Source organism: Lactuca virosa, chromosome 1, assembly GCF_052849685.1.
Source record: "Lactuca virosa cultivar CGN04683 chromosome 1, Lactuca_virosa_CGN04683_v6, whole genome shotgun sequence".
Lineage (NCBI taxonomy): Eukaryota > Viridiplantae > Streptophyta > Magnoliopsida > Asterales > Asteraceae > Lactuca > Lactuca virosa.
In genome coordinates, this window is record NC_136426.1 from 250,449,253 (window position 1) to 250,468,509 (window position 19,257).

Sequence of the window (19,257 nt, forward strand, 5' to 3'; positions counted from 1 at the left end):
TTGATTTGATTTTTGTTAATTACTTTTACCTAGTTTCCTAAAATAAGATAATTTTTAATTCTAATTAATAATTGTAATTATATAGTACATGATAGTCCATGTTAATCACATATACCTTAAGATCACATCATTTTATTCTTTTTAATCTAATGGACATAATTTGGTCACACATTCACACAATATTTGTGAATCACATTTAATCCTAACCCTATATATATATATATATATATATATATATATATATATATATATATATATATATATATATATATATATATGTGTGTGTGTGTGTGTGTGTGTGTGTGTGTGTGTGTGTGTGTGTGTGACGGTTCACTCGAAATTATAAAAAAATAGAGATCTTGAGATTCAGCATCAGTTGCATATTTCTTATTTTCCGCTCTAACGCTCCAGTATACTGACAGCAGCGGGTTATGCCTAATCATAAATGATTATATGGCAGAGAGGTGTAAAAATATATGATTACAAATGTTTATGCATATATGTCTATTCAGCAAGTGTTTAATCATATATGATTAAGGTTGTTGGCCGAGGAGGAGGTGGTGGTGGCGTAGGTGGTGGTGGTATACTTGATAGAGGTGACAGTAATGTGGTCGGTTGGTGGCGGGGTGGTGGTGGTCTTGGTGACGGTGGCAATTATCATGGGTGGGAAGACGGTGGAGAAAAAAAGAACGAACGACGCTACATAAACATTTATGATTATAAACTCTCCGGTTGTGCCAGTACGCCGGAGGGTTAAAGCGGCAAAATGAGAAATATGTGTTTGAGGTTGAATCTAAAGATCATTTTTTTTATAATCTCAATGGAACCTATATATATATATATATATATATATATATATATATATATATATATATATATATATATAAATACTTTATATTTGTTTGTGTATATAATGAAGTGAGCTATTACCTCCACCATCTTGTTAAACTCCATCTTTCTTTTTGTTTTGTGGACTAACCGATATGCTTTTATTTGGACTAATCTTATTATACCTATTAATTGCATCTTTTAACTATAGCTACTGTGGTGTTGGTGCACCATATGTATATATAAGGAAAACTCAATTTTTTAATATTTGTGGGAAGAAGATGAGGGGTAGCACGTGCTACCCCCGCCACCATGCTAGTTCCGCCGCTGATCATATGTATCACGACATAAGCTACTATAACTTGATTAGGATGATGAGCGATTAAGAGACAACATGCAATAGATTTCATGACCATTAGTTCTTTACGTTGTAACTTATGTTTCTGTATTGATTATGATATCCTGAGGGTTTTATTAAATTGAGAATCACTTTCACTAAAAATGTTTCAAATGTAATGTGAATTTACGCATCTGTGATACTATAATTTTTAAAGTGTAGAGAAAGTTTTAATTGGTTCTGAAAATTAGAGGATGTCACAAAAATGGTTCCACGACAATTTTCTATGGTTTTGTGGTTGCGCATGGAAAACAATTGTTAAATATTTATAATAAAAAACCCTAAAACACCGAAAAAAAATAAAATGTAAGATATTCGATGTATTAATGTGATTACTCCTATGTTATTACTATAATTGGTGGTAGTAACCATCAAATATCAGAAAATTGCAGTCTTAGTATTCTTATTATCTTGGAAAATGTCGAATGAGAATATGATCTATAGAGTACCTTTCATTATAAAATGGACTCCTAAATCAGTAAATGAAGTTAATAAATGATGTTTTAGTTTAGTTTGTCGAAGATGAAAATCTGATTTAGCATACACAACCATCCAAACTAAAAGGGAATATTCACATGCTTATGATTTCCAAATCTATTCAACTATAGTCTATGGTAAATGAAAATATCATAAGAAATCCTAAAAGTTATTTAATAGCTCTATTCTTATCGGCAGTTCCATGTATCAACATATATCAATTTTAACAATCTACACATTCCAATTGGAATTACAATACATACAGAGTTAGATTGTGAACAATAAAAAGCCCAAAAACCGAAATTATTTAAATGGTATGTATGGTCATCCCCCGGAGTAGGATGACAACACTTGACCATTCTAGGCGATCAGGTGAATTACGTTGCTAGTGTAGGCTTATAACCTACAGACGTAGATAAAAGGTTATATCCTATTAATCAAAGTACTCTAACGGATCATGTACATGTATGACTTACACTGGACAAGGAAGCCCCTAGTTGTCTAGTCAAACCTTTTAAACGGTTCTATAGATATTTAAACCTTATCTATATTTTTTGCTAACTGTTGGTTTTGCAGGTATGATAACAAGGAATATTATCATAAAACTATGATGGGATTGAAATCTCTATGTATCTCACCAGGTTTCCCGACCTGGCCCACTCAGTTTATATGCATCACACGCAGCGGCGGAACCAGAAACTTTTATAAGGGGTAGCACCAAAAAAATCTCGATAAAAGATAATAAGATAATTTTTAAAAAAATTATGATTTATTTGATATTACAAACTAACACAAAAGTTTTATATTTCAAAGTTGATATTTTTATTCCCATTTTTTGAAAGATCTCCATTACTCGTTATACGCTTCAAATCAAAACAACATTCATAAAATCATCACCCATTTTTATTACGCAAGTTGGTCTTCCAAAATTTCATTGCGGAAAAACATCACTTCATTAAAATGGATTCCGAATTCTTGAATTTGCATATCTAAAACAATTACCAACATGTGTTCTTCTATTAAAAAATTTCTAATGAGTTTCCACAGACCAATTAAATTATTTAAACTTATTTTCACTAATAACATAACAAATTAACAAGTAAATAACTAATTAGTTCCTTTTAGGTTTTTAATTTGAACAACTGAAATTAAAATAAAATAGTAAAATATTAATATTAAAGTAAATACTTTATATTTGTTTGTGTATATAATGAAGTGAGCTATTACCTCCACCATCTTGTTAAACTCCATCTTTCTTTTTGTTTTGTGGACTAACCGATATGCTTTTATTTGGACTCATCTTATTATACCTATTAATTGCATCTTTTAACTATAGCTACTGTGGTGTTGGTGCACCATATGTATATATAAGGAAAACTCAATTTTTTAATATTTGTGGGAAGAAGATGAGGGGTAGCACGTGCTACCCCTGCCACCATGCTAGTTTCGCCGCTGATCACAGGTATCACGACATAAGCTACTAGAACTTGATTAGGATGATGAGCGATTAAGAGACAACATGCAATAGATTTCATGACCATTAGTTCTTTACGTTGTAACTTATGTTTCTGTATTGATTATGATATCCTTAGGGTTTTATTAAATTGAGAATCACTTTCACTAAAAATGTTTCAAATGTAATGTGAATTTACGCATCTGTGATACTATAATTTTAAAAGTGTAGAGAAAGTTTTAATTGGTTCTAAAAATTAGAGGACGTCACAAAAATGGTTCCATGACAATTTTCTATGGTTTTATGGTTGCGCATGGAAAACAATTGTTAAATATTTATAATGAAACACCCTAAAACACCGAAAAAAATAAAATGTAAGATATTCGATGTATTAATGTGATTACTCCTATGTTATTACTATAATTGGTGGTAGTAACCATCAAATATCAGAAAATTGCAGTCTTAGTATTCTTATTATCTTGGAAAATCTCGAATGGGAATATGATCTATAGAGTACCTTTCATTATAAAATGGACTCCTAAATCAGTAAATGAAGTTAATAAATGATGTTTTAGTTTAGTTTGTCGAAGATGAAAATCTGATTTAGCATACACAACCATCCAAACTAAAAGGGAATATTCACATGCTTATGATTTCCAAATCTATTCAACTATAGTCTATGGTAAATGAAAATATCAGAAGAAATCCTAAAAGTTATTTAATAGCTCTATTCTTATCGGCAGTTCCATGTATCAACATATATCAATTTTAACAATCTACACATTCCAATTGGAATTACAATACATACAGAGTTAGATTGTGAACAATAAAAAGCCCAAAAACCGAAATTATTTAAATGGTATGTATGGTCATCCCCCAGAGTAGGATGACAACACTTGACCATTCTAGGCGATCAGGTGAATTACGTTGCTAGTGTAGGCTTATAACCTACAGACGTAGATAAAAGGTTATATCCTATTAATCAAAGTACTCTAACGGATCATGTACATGTATGACTTACACTGGACAAGGAAGCCCCTAGTTGTCTAGTCAAACCTTTTAAACGGTTCTATAGATATTTAAACCTTATCTATATTTTTTGCTAACTGTTGGTTTTGCAGGTATGATAACAAGGAATATTATCATAAAACTATGATGAGATTGAAATCTCTATGTATCTCACCAGGTTTTCCGACCTGGCCCACTCAGTTTATATGCATCACAGGCAGCGGCGGAACCAGAAACTTTTATAAGGGGTAGCACCAAAAAAATCTCGATAAAAGATAATAAGATAATTTTTAAAAAATTATGATTTATTTGATATTACAAACTAACACAAAAGTTTTATATTTTAAAGTTGATATTTTTGTTCCCATTTTTTAAAAGATCTCCATTACTCGTTATACGCTACAAATCAAAACAACATTCATAAAATCATCACCCATTTTTATTACGTAAGATGGTCTTCCAAAATTTCATTGCGGAAAAACATCACTTCATTAAAATGGATTCCGAATTCTTGAATTTGCATATCTAAAACAATTACCAACATGTGTTCTTCTATTAAAAAATTTCTAATGAGTTTCCACAGACCAATTAAAAATATTTAAACTTATTTTCACTAATAACATAACAAATTAACAAGTGAATAACTAATTAGTTCATTTTAGGTTTTTAATTTGAACAACTGAAATTAAAATAAAATAGTAAAATATTAATATTAAAGTAAATACTTTATATTTGTTTGTATATATAATGAAGTGGGCTATTACCTCCACCATCTTGTTAAACTCCATCTTTCTTTTTGTTTTGTGGACTAACCGATATGCTTTTATTTGGACTGATCTTATTATAGCTATTAATTGCATCTTTTAACTATAGCTACTGTGGTGTTGGTGCACCATATGTATATGTAAGGAAAACTCAATTTTTTAATATTTGTGGGAAGAAGATGAGGGGTAGCACGTGCTACCCCTGCCACCATGCTAGTTCTGCCGCTGATCACAGGTATCACGACATAAGCTACTAGAACTTGATTAGGATGATGAGCGATTAAGAGACAACATGCAATAGATTTCATGACCATTAGTTCTTTACGTTGTAACTTATGTTTCTGTATTGATTATGATATCCTTAGGGTTTTATTAAATTGAGAATCACTTTCACTAAAAATGTTTCAAATGTAATGTGAATTTACACATCTGTGATACTATAATTTTTAAAGTGTAGAGAAAGTTTTAATTGGTTCTAAAAATTAGAGGATGTCACAAAAATGGTTCCACGACAATTTTCTATGGTTTTGTGGTTGCGCATGGAAAACAATTGTTAAATATTTATAATAAAAAACCCTAAAACACCGAAAAAAATAAAATGTAAGATATTCGATGTATTAATGTGATTACTCCTATGTTATTACTATAATTGGTGGTAGTAACCATCAAATATCAGAAAATTGCAGTCTTAGTATTCTTATTATCTTGGAAAATGTCGAATGAGAATATGATCTATAGAGTACCTTTCATTATAAAATGGACTCCTAAATCAGTAAATGAAGTTAATAAATGATGTTTTAGTTTAGTTTGTCGAAGATGAAAATCTGATTTAGCATACACAACCATCCAAACTAAAAGGGAATATTCACATGTTTATGATTTCCAAATCTATTCAACTATAGTCTATGGTAAATGAAAATATCATAAGAAATCCTAAAAGTTATTTAATAACTCTATTCTTATCGGCAGTTCCATGTATCAACATATATCAATTTTAACAATCTACACATTCCAATTGGAATTACAATACATACAGAGTTAGATTGTGAACAATAAAAGCCCAAAAACCGAAATTATTTAAATGGTATGTATGGTCATCCCCCGGAGTAGGATGACAACACTTGACCATTCTAGGCGATCAGGTGAATTACGTTGCTAGTGTAGGCTTATAACCTACAGACGTAGATAAAAGGTTATATCCTATTAATCAAAGTACTCTAACGGATCATGTACATGTATGACTTACACTGGACAAGGAAGCCCCTAGTTGTCTAGTCAAACCTTTTAAACGGTTCTATAGATATTTAAACCTTATCTATATTTTTTGCTAACTGTTGGTTTTGCAGGTATGATAACAAGGAATATTATCATAAAACTATGATGGGATTGAAATCTCTATGTATCTCACCAGGTTTTCCGACCTGGCCCACTCAGTTTATATGCATCACAGGCAGCGGCGGAACCAGAAACTTTTATAAGGGGTAGCACCAAAAAAATCTCGATAAAAGATAATAAGATAATTTTTAAAAAATTATGATTTATTTGATATTACAAACTAACACAAAAGTTTTATATTTTAAAGTTGATATTTTTGTTCCCATTTTTTAAAAGATCTCCATTACTCGTTATACGCTACAAATCAAAACAACATTCATAAAATCATCACCCATTTTTATTACGTAAGATGGTCTTCCAAAATTTCATTGCGGAAAAACATCACTTCATTAAAATGGATTCCGAATTCTTGAATTTGCATATCTAAAACAATTACCAACATGTGTTCTTCTATTAAAAAATTTCTAATGAGTTTCCACAGACCAATTAAAATATTTAAACTTATTTTCACTAATAACATAACAAATTAACAAGTGAATAACTAATTAGTTCATTTTAGGTTTTTAATTTGAACAACTGAAATTAAAATAAAATAGTAAAATATTAATATTAAAGTAAATACTTTATATTTGTTTGTATATATAATGAAGTGGGCTATTACCTCCACCATCTTGTTAAACTCCATCTTTCTTTTTGTTTTGTGGACTAACCGATATGCTTTTATTTGGACTGATCTTATTATACCTATTAATTGCATCTTTTAACTATAGCTACTGTGGTGTTGGTGCACCATATGTATATATAAGGAAAACTCAATTTTTTAATATTTGTGGGAAGAAGATGAGGGGTAGCACGTGCTACCCCTGCCACCATGCTAGTTCCGCCGCTGATCACAGGTATCACGACATAAGCTACTAGAACTTGATTAGGATGATGAGCGATTAAGAGACAACATGCAATAGATTTCATGACCATTAGTTCTTTACGTTGTAACTTATGTTTCTGTATTGATTATGATATCCTTATGGTTTTATTAAATTGAGAATCACTTTCACTAAAAATGTTTCAAATGTAATGTGAATTTACGCATCTGTGATACTATAATTTTAAAAGTGTAGAGAAAGTTTTAATTGGTTCTAAAAATTAGAGGATGTCACAAAAATGGTTCCATGACAATTTTCTATGGTTTTATGGTTGCGCATGGAAAACAATTGTTAAATATTTATAATGAAAAACCCTAAAACACCGAAAAAAATAAAATGTAAGATATTCGATGTATTAATGTGATTACTCCTATGTTATTACTATAATTGGTGGTAGTAACCATCAAATATCAGAAAATTGCAGTCTTAGTATTCTTATTATCTTGGAAAATCTCGAATGGGAATATGATCTATAGAGTACCTTTCATTATAAAATGGACTCCTAAATCAGTAAATGAAGTTAATAAATGATGTTTTAGTTTAGTTTGTCGAAGATGAAAATCTGATTTAGCATACACAACCATCCAAACTAAAAGGGAATATTCACATGCTTATGATTTCCAAATCTATTCAACTATAGTCTATGGTAAATGAAAATATCAGAAGAAATCCTAAAAGTTATTTAATAGCTCTATTCTTATCGGCAGTTCCATGTATCAACATATATCAATTTTAACAATCTACACATTCCAATTGGAATTACAATACATACAGAGTTAGATTGTGAACAATAAAAAGCCCAAAAACCGAAATTATTTAAATGGTATGTATGGTCATCCCCCGGAGTAGGATGACAACACTTGACCATTCTAGGCGATCAGGTGAATTACGTTGCTAGTGTAGGCTTATAACCTACAGACGTAGATAAAAGGTTATATCCTATTAATCAAAGTACTTTAACGGATCATGTACATGTATGACTTACACTGGACAAGGAAGCCCCTAGTTGTCTAGTCAAACCTTTTAAACGGTTCTATAGATATTTAAACCTTATCTATATTTTTTGCTAACTGTTGGTTTTGCAGGTATGATAACAAGGAATATTATCATAAAACTATGATGGGATTGAAATCTCTATGTATCTCACCAGGTTTTCCGACCTGGCCCACTCAGTTTATATGCATCACAGGCAGCGGCGGAATCAGAAACTTTTATAAGGGGTAGCACCAAAAAAATCTCGATAAAAGATAATAAGATAATTTTTAAAAAATTATGATTTATTTGATATTACAAACTAACACAAAAGTTTTATATTTTAAAGTTGATATTTTTGTTCCCATTTTTTAAAAGATCTCCATTACTCGTTATACACTACAAATCAAAACAACATTCATAAAATCATCACCCATTTTTATTACGTAAGATGGTCTTCCAAAATTTCATTGCGGAAAAACATCACTTCATTAAAATGGATTCCGAATTCTTGAATCTGCATATCTAAAACAATTACCAACATGTGTTCTTCTATTAAAAAAATTTTAATGAGTTTCCACAGACCAATTAAAATATTTAAACTTATTTTCACTAATAACATAACAAATTAACAAGTAAATAACTAATTAGTTCATTTTAGGTTTTTAATTTGAACAACTGAAATTAAAATAAAATAGTAAAATATTAATATTAAAGTAAATACTTTATATTTGTTTGTGTATATAATGAAGTGGGCTATTACCTCCACCATCTTGTTAAACTCCATCTTTCTTTTTGTTTTGTGGACTAACCGATATGCTTTTATTTGGACTGATCTTACTATACCTATTAATTGCATCTTTTAACTATAGCTACTGTGGTGTTGGTGCACCATATGTATATATAAGGAAAACTCAATTTTTTAATATTTGTGGGAAGAAGATGAGGGGTAGCACGTGCTACCCCTGCCACCATGCTAGTTCCGCCGCTGATCATAGGTATCACGACATAAGCTACTAGAACTTGATTAGGATGATGAGCGATTAAGAGACAACATGCAATAGATTTCATGACCATTAGTTCTTTACGTTGTAACTTATGTTTCTGTATTGATTATGATATCCTTAGGGTTTTATTAAATTGAGAATCACTTTCACTAAAAATGTTTCAAATGTAATGTGAATTTACACATCTGTGATACTATAATTTTTAAAGTGTAGAGAAAGTTTTAATTGGTTCTAAAAATTAGAGGATGTCACAAAAATGGTTCCATGACAATTTTCTATGGTTTTGTGGTTGTGCATGGAAAACAATTGTTAAATATTTATAATAAAAAACCCTAAAACACCGAAAAAAATAAAATGTAAGATATTCGATGTATTAATGTGATTACTCCTATGTTATTACTATAATTGGTGGTAGTAACCATCAAATATCATAAAATTGCAGTCTTAGTATTCTTATTATCTTGGAAAATGTCGAATGGGAATATGATCTATAGAGTACCTTTCATTATAAAATGGACTCCTAAATAAGAATATGAAGTTAATAAATGATGTTTTAGTTTAGTTTGTCGAAGATAAAAATCTGATTTAGCATACACAACCATCCAAACTAAAAGGGAATATTCACATGCTTATGATTTCCAAATCTATTCAACTATAGTCTATAGTAAATGAAAATATCATAAGAAATCCTAAAAGTTATTTAATAGCTCTATTCTTATCGGCAGTTCCATGTATCAACATATATCAATTTTAACAATCTACACATTCCAATTGGAATTACAATACATACAGAGTTAGATTGTGAACAATAAAACGCCCAAAAACCGAAATTATTTAAACCTGATAACTAAAACACACATATTTTCGATAATAAATTGAAATTATTAAGAAGAAAACATGAAATCAGATAGAAACAAATAACAACTTGTGAGAGAAAAGGAACCAAACTTTAAAAAAAAATCAGTACTATACAAGAGGAGCATATACATTGATACACACAAACACATAGACATATATACATACACAAACATAAACAAGCATACAGATTCCGAAAAAAAACACAAAAATCACACACAACAAATGCGGATGTGACTTTTGTATAAAACAACTTCTAATATAAAACTATCATAGCATTAACCGACCATACACAGTCAAACTCGAAAACAAAATTTTCTGACTTGAAAAAAAAATTTCTACCAAAAAGCACAAGAACATATAAACACAAATATACACATACACAGACATATATTCAAAGGATTTAGGATAGAAAGCGAGATAGAAATACCTATAAATTGTTTTAGAGAGGGATTGAAATTGTAAAAAGGTTAACTCTTGGATAAAATGTTTAAATTTATTGGTGCTCAAGTAGATAAAAAACACAATAATACATAAAAAATAAATATATATCTCGTATATCTTATGTTAACCATTTTATAGAAGAGCTATAAATATTAAACAATTTCTGATTTACCCGTTCTAGTCAGAAGCAACAACGATGGGGAACGAAGCATGTGGTTTGTAACAATTGGTAAAATTAGGTCACAGTTCCCTAGCCAATCACCGTGAACCTTACTGTAATAAAGTTTATATACAAACATGTGTATTATTATAAGTAATTGAAGCTGTTTTATCCTTAATTGTTTGTGGCTTAATCCATTTTGTGATTAGGCTTAGACATAATATTTTATTTATACTTCTATAACATGTTTAACATAAAGCAAAATCAAATAAATGGAAAATTGTGGAATCAAAGACCTGATTAACATGAAACTTTGAACATCGTTTCATGAAGTTCCATGTGTAGGAATTTATTTCCGTTTGCTTTTATAAACATCACGTCTGACATAACAAATAGACGCAAATGAAATTTTAAGAAATCAAGTTCGTGAATTAAGACGACGGAAATAACATAATTATTATATAAAAAAATCCAAGTACATGTATCTATGAGTGTATATTATGTATAATTAAAATTACTCAAACATTTATGTATTATGTATTTTAAATGCTAAATACATGCACCTACAAATCTCCAAGTACCATTAGATTTCGTAAGATCAAATATCATGTGCACAAAGATCATGCATTCTTAACTAGCAACGTCTCATTCCTTCTCACCCTCTCTCACGTAAATTGCCTTTATCCACCTCTTGGACTCACAATTTCCTTACGCATACATGGATATATTTCTTAGAACTTGTAGTAAAAAACCAAATTTCCATGAAACTTCCTTTTGTACAAATGATTCCAATACATATCTAAGAAGTATCATACAATTCAATATCTAGTTTCTCATTCATTTCCTCATTCTTTCCTATCTATTTCCTTATTCCTTCTACCTCTAGCTCTCTAAACTCTATCTCTCCCTCAAACACTCTCCATATTATTTATTTTATTCTTATCCTACACTCCCTCTCTCTCTCTCTCTCTCTCTCTCTCTCTCTCTCAAAACAAACAACAATAATAGACTGCTACCTCCTCCTCATTCTAGCTTCATTTCAGCCCTTTCGTGGTTACTTTTCCTTCTTCTTCCTTTGAGTTTAGGAACCCTAAACACCCTCTTAATCCCTTGTGTAGCTGCTGCCTTTGAAGAAGAACAACAACCCCAAAAGAGGTTGTTTTCGAGTGATAAAAAGAACCAAGGGTTGCTATCATTTAAACTTCAATCCTACTTGTATTCAACCCTATTTTGATGCTCTACTTGTCTCAAAAGTCCTAGGTAAGATACTCATTATTTTCCTTCTTCTATTGTCACTAAACAACCCAAAAACGGCCCAATACCATCAAACACGCACCACTGTAACCGGTAAGGCATGTATCATCCGTCGAACCTCTCTAACTTTCATTGAGTCTAAGAATCTAGTTTCTTAGGTTCCTCATGTATTATTGATCAAAACTCGGGTGTTGCTTCTTTCAAAAATCTACCAGTTGAAAAACGAAAATAAATCAAGTTAAATCCTGAAAACTAAAGCAAAGGAAATTCATACGACCAGGGTGAGTGTTACGGTCCCTTTTCATCTTTTAAATCTTTTTGGGGAGAATACACGTAAATTTTACGTGTACATTATGCCTTATGTCTATTTGCACTTTAAATTTTTATATTTACATTTATTACATGTATTTACGTTATTTATACTTATTTAACTTTCTATGTCATTTTTATTCATTTAGATTTACCTTATGTCTTACGTTTATTCGCACTTTAGATCTCATTTATTATGTTTATTTACATAATTTATGTTTATTTACGTTTCCATGTCATATTCATTTATTTACGTTTAGTTATGTCATTTCAACTTATTTATGTTTGTTTAAGCTTATACTTCATTTTTATGTATCATTCACTTACTAGTTACAACAATAATAATCATGTCATAAAAATATATACCTATAATTCATTTTATGTAAAAATAATACATAAACTGATTATTGAGAGTATATATATATATATATATATATATATATATATATATATATATATATATATATATATATATATATATATATATATATATATATATATATATGAACATTTTACGATATAAAATGGTGTTAGTATACGTTTATAAATGTTTCATTACTGTCATTTATATTTATACTCGCTAATGGAACATAAAAAGAAATATTATAATTGTTCGTCATAATATTTGATTTATTTCTCGCATTCTTTTAAGCTCCTGGGTTTGTGTCTACTTAGATTGTTGGATTTTTGTTGTCTTCACTTGAGTTAAAATTTGCCATTTCATCAAAATGCAGCCGTTATGCTGCATGATTTTCGATAGGAAACTTTTGTAATTTTACACTTAAGGTTTATTAAACTTTACGGCTAAAAGTTTCCAAACAAAACAATTGTATGTACAACATTCATCAAACTAAGAATACAAACTTAGAGACGACCTTTGTAATAACCGTTAATCTTGGAAAGCGATGAATGTTGTGTATAGATCTATGTGGGTTAACACCCCCGCCTATGGTTGCTATGTAAAACATTCGTATCAAGAGACAAAGCGGGTGATAACTTGTTATTTTGATTCCCTATGCATGACGTTGATGAAGCATTGTTGAGATTAAAACACCACCCTTTTCATTGTGTTCCGCAGAGGCGAATTCAAGTCATATAGCTCGGTTGTAAACTCTACATAGACCCAAAATTCACTACAAAAGGACTAATACAAGTCATAATAGAATTGTATGTAGTATGAGGTTATGCTCTTAGATCATGGTTAAGTATTTGTGTTTTATTTAAGGAAAATAAGCACTTAGGTGTATACAACATGAAATCATGTTGATTTCAACTTATATTTCATAAGTGAATCAACATCCAAATTTGTATGGGATTATAAGTACAATTACACTTAAGTCAGGATGACCTCTTCATTTTTATACATACTCTGAGCTATAAAAGTAACAATTTGTTATATATTCTGATAGTCGTTCATATTTATATAAAATTTCACTTTTAACAAAGCACACATAGTCAAAACCTATAAAACTCACCAATAATTTTTGTTGACTTATTTTTAAACGTGTGTATTATCAATTAAAAGTTGGATTTCTAGCCTCGTGAGTTATGGAATAACCTAACTTTCCTTGTTTTTGTTGTTGTTGGCCAACCTGTTCAGGCGTTTGTTTAGGTTAATTTATGCTTGCTGAACTTCTTTTGTAAACTTGTGTTTTCGAAATTCTAGTCGATGAAATCTTTGTAATTTGATATTTGAAAGTATGTAATATCATATAAGTTTTTCAATTGTTCATTGTATGCTTGTTAAGTGTGATACAATGTCGATATTGGAACCCCGACATTTCCACCACTTGTTGAGGTGTGACAGATTGGTATCAGAGCTAACGACTATAACGAACTAGTACTTTTTTAGGAAAACACAAGTATAGTCTAGGGCTTCCTCTCAATGTATTAGGTATAAACCTAACTTAAAACATCATACGCTTAGGTTTATTATTTAGACCTATGACACTTTAAACAAAAAGTTTATTCCTTTAAACCAGTAACTATTAGTTCTTATTAATTAATTTATAGAGTTATATATAAAATTCGAACCCTCGATAAGAGACTTTAGCTAAGTTTTATTATACATGGTCCGAACCACAACTGAATATATACTGATCACCTATGTTTAATTTTGGTTAGACAGATGCATAACTGAACTTATGTTCGGTAGATGATAGACAAAAATGCATGGAAAGTTCTAAGAGACTTAGGTAAGAACACTGTTCGAAACGCTTAGGAACTCTTGAAAATTTTAGTGAGCACCTTACGAATATTTGCTAAATATCTACTTGAAATCCTCATGAGACTCTAACACTCATACACATTAATCATGTCCGATATTTATTGCAGAGTACTAATTACTCAGCTATGATACTCTATGAATTCTCCTATTAGACATCTTACGAATACCTTGCAAAATATGCTTGTTCGCTAATCATTATGAATTCGGCTTAGGTATTCAATTTATATGTATTTTCTTTCTACGGTGAACCATCCAACTTATATTTGAACCATACAAGTTTAAAACAAGGACACCTACACTTACCCTTTGTCTTCTGTGGACCTTTGAAAATCAAAAACAACAGACTCAACAAAAATGCAAAAAATGAAGGTGGTAGGAAATTTTGTCTAGTTTCCAAATCATCTTGATTTATGTAAACCTGATCCATAGAACTAGAGATTGTTGAATTATGTGTTTAAACCCATAACTATAAATGGTATATACTTGAATTGATGGTATCATAGTCCTTTTGGGTTGCCCTCAAACCTAGTAATTAGACAAGATGGCTTTTAGAAAGAGAGGTTAATTTATTATTTGATTAATAAATTGAACTAAGAAGTTTATTAATATATTATGAAAATAATATATCAATTAGAAAACTTATTATTCAATTAATAATTGATCAGAAATTAATTGAAATCAATTTTGGGATTAATCCGATTAATTAACAGTATAGGACTGTTTGGTTATTTATTGAAAGTTGAAAAGGTGGACGAAAATACTCTAGGGAAAGCCTAGAAGATTTTGTCCAAGGCTCCTTAGATAAGGAGATTGGGCTGCTTGGTCATCAAGTAAATCAATATAGGGCTTATCCCTTAAACTGTAGATTTGGCCCCAAGATTCCTCAACTATATCAGGCCATCACTAGCCCTATATTTCGTCCACTCATCTCTTCCTTAAGGCTTGGACAAAAATAGTTATCCTCCCCCCTCCTCTCTCTTAAGTCATCCTCTTGCTAACTTAGGTGTGAACCATTAGAGGCACGACACTTGTGGTGATTGCTTCCAAGATATCTACAAGAAGGAATCATTGTTATTTATTATAGTGACATTTAGGGTATGTAATTCTAAACCCTAATTTGTGTTTTCCAAAAATTACCTAGGGTTCTTAGGGTTTCTTATTTGATGTTCTTAGTTATAGGTTCAATAGAGAAAACATTGATCATATTTAGGTTGCATGCAAACTTAAGAGTTCTCAGTTTATTTGTTTTACCTAAAACTTATCAGTGGTATCCGAGCATTTGGTTTGTTTTCATTTGAATTGCTATAATTGTTTAACTTGATCAAATTAGGGTTTATAGAAATTAAACCCTAAAAGCCAAGAATTTCGACTAGGGTTAGGGTACTTCAAAACCCTAGCCTCCTCCCCTTTATTTCGAAATTTAGGGCTTGTGTTTCGAAACCCTAACCTTCCTCCCCAAGTTTTCCAAAAAGGCTAGGATAGTAGGGTTTCCAAAATTTTGTAATTATTATTTTACATGCCTAAAAATAAATAATTAAAATTGGAATAAATCCTATACCCTAACTTTCAAAAATTAGAGGGTAAGGATTATTAATTTAATTAGTTAATCCTTTTCAAATTTAATATTTTAGTTAATTTTTAAATTAATATATAAATATTAAATTATTTTGTTTATTTTAAAATTTTAATATTCTATTAGTTTTCAAAATTTAAACTATAAACCTAGTATTTTGAAAAGTTTTAAAACACACCTTATATATAATATTAAATGATTAATTATAATATGTTAAATAATCTGTCAGTCAAATCGCTAGTATGTCTTATTTACGAAGCTAGTTTATAAGGGGGTATAAGGAAACCGCATATAAAATGGTAGTTGAATGGGTGTCCACTCTTACCCACTGCTTCCTTGATTAATGGAGGTTTGTTAGCAGAACGAATTTGATAGGACAACTAAATCTCATTAAAAGTATAATGCTATTTAAAAGTAATAGAACGTTTTTTTATTGAAATCACATGTCTAGTTACTTTAGGAAAAATGTGAATTAGTATGCTAACCCATGAAATTGCACACTACACTTTATAAATCGTTAGTGAAGTGTGTGTGGTTAACCAACACAGTAATAGGGACTAATAAAGAGTTGTAATGGGTATCTCATAAATTATCGTTGTTAATGGAGCGTGTGATATTCATTTAATGATTTTAATGATTATATTTCTGCTTATAAAAATGGTGTTTTTATATTTGAAGCTTTACCTTGTGATGGTGTGTATGAAACTGTGACGTGTGATGATAATTTCAACAATAATGTTTTTGATATTGATTCGTCTAATGTTATACACAAAGCATGCTTGTGACATTGTCATATTGGGCACATTAACAAGAAACGCATCGCTAACTCCAAAAGGATGGAGTGTTGGAATGACCTAAGGTTAGAAGATACATGCGAATCTTTTCTTTTGAGAAAGATGACAAAATCACCTTTCACTAGATCTCGTGAAAGTGGTGAAGGTTTGTTGGATCTCATACATACAAATGTGTGTAGACCCTTCAGATCATCAAGAAGGGATTCTAATTGATTCTATGTGACCTTTACAAATGATTATAGCATATATGGTTATATCTATTTAATCAAGCATAAGTCAGAAACCTTTGAAAAGTTCAAAGAGTTTAAACATGAATTCGAGAATCAGTTGGGCAGGAAGATAAAGATACTTAGATCTGGAAGAGGCGGAGAGTGTCTTAGTATCGAGTTCAACAACTATCTGATGGAATGTGGAATATTTTCACAATTGACTCCTCCTAGGACACCACAATTGAATGGTGTAGCTGAGAGGCGTAATCGGACCTTGTTAGACATGGTTCATTCCATGATGAGTCGTGCTTCTCTTCCTATTCACTTCTGGGTGTATGCCTTAGAGAAAGCCACTTACATCCTTAATCTTGTCGCTACAAAGAAGGTTGCCCAAACACCTCACGAGATGTGGACGGGGAAAGTTCCCTCGCTAGCACATATCAAAGTCTAGGGTTGTGAAGCTTTCATGAGACGAAAGACTCACGACAAGCTAGAAGCTAGAAGTGAGAAGTATATTTTCATTGGTTACCGAAAGTAGTCATTTGGAAATTTGTTCTATAGACCTAGTGATAACGTGGGCTTTGTAGCACGAAGATGAGTCTTGAGAGAGAGAGAGAGAGACAAACAGAGAGAGAAAGAGAGAGATCATATTCAAAGAGGACAGTAGGAGTACCATTGACCTTGAAGAAATTCAAGAGTCAACCAGTGAAGGAACCTAAGTTGATACTAGCACTCAATAAGTGGAAGGGGTTCCTGTTGAACCCATAGACCAGTCATTAACTCTTAGGCGTTCCAATGGAGTCACATAGTTTGGTTATAGGATTCACTATAAACATGAATTAGAGTCCCTCTCTTACTACAAAGCCATGGGTTTGGTTGCTTCAAAAACTATTTTAAGTATGGATTTACTTATGAAAAGATACATTTTGGCTTTCAAAGTTTATTCAAAAGTTATTTACAAACATAGTTTTAATCATGGTTACCTTTACAAAGAAAATACGTTTTAGACTTTTAAAAGTATTACTACTGTTAGCAGAAACCTGTAACTCTCACCAACCTTGTGTTGACCCTATAAAGTACATGTATTCTCAGGATATCATCAAACAAGCTTTCATACAGAAGGTTAGTCATGGATTTTCAGGCGACTTAATTATCTAGTTTTATTTCGTTATATCTGCCCACCTGTTTAAGGCAATTTATGTACTATACTATTATCTATAAGAACCATGTATTCAAACATCAAGATGGAATATAAATGTTGTTTTATTTATTGGCGTACTTGTGTTATATATTCAATTGCCTATTATCCATGATTTAGTCGCACAACCCGACGTGTTCCGCTGCCTTGGCCGGGCGTGTGACAGATTGCTATCAGAGCTAAAGTAGCTATAGAGAACTCATATCCTCGAAAGAGGAAATACAACTATAGTAAGAAGCTCGTAATAAAAGTATTATTATTAATTATACTACTTCTTGGTTACATATAATACGGGGAATATGGTTTGACGAGTGGCATAGGGTTGCTGGATTCAAAATAGCTTAATTGCTAAAATTATTCCCGCCCTCCTGTGTTTCCTGTCTGGCCCTCGTCTGTGCATAGTTGTCTTGAAGTACAAAACAAAATTTAAGAATACTACAAAACTCACTAACAATAATATATAAGAGTATATATAGACTCTGACCAACGATCAGAACACTTAATAAAATTATAAACATCCCTTCAACTAAAACTTCCAACTCAACCCTTTAGGTCATACGCCTTAACTAAGGTTAGTACCGTACATAAGCCATATCACAAATAAACTTGGAACGCGCACCAATGTTATTTATGGTCGGGCCTGTGCACAACCAACCTTGAACAAGGAGTTTGACAGACTACAATGGTTGAAGGTTTTAGAGATTAAAGAATGTTCTCAAGATGCGTTGCAGAAACCTAGTACCTTAGAAACTTTATATCAACCCCCAAAAGAATGCATACATTTTAAAAATACTTAAAAATATAGGATACCATTCATATTTTCCTCGTTTTCCAAAAACCGAAGAACCAATAGCTCCACTACCTTCATAATAGAGAAACCATAAGTTATCAGAATATCATTCAATAGTCTCCAAACTTCTCTCTTCCAAAGTTAGCAAAGATTACAATTCTCTATATTATTTGAAATCGGAAAGATTAAAATTCTCTCTTTATCATCTGGAAATATATAGGATTTCAAGAACCGATCATTCTCTATAAAATTATTAGGAATTTAGGAACAAGTTACAATA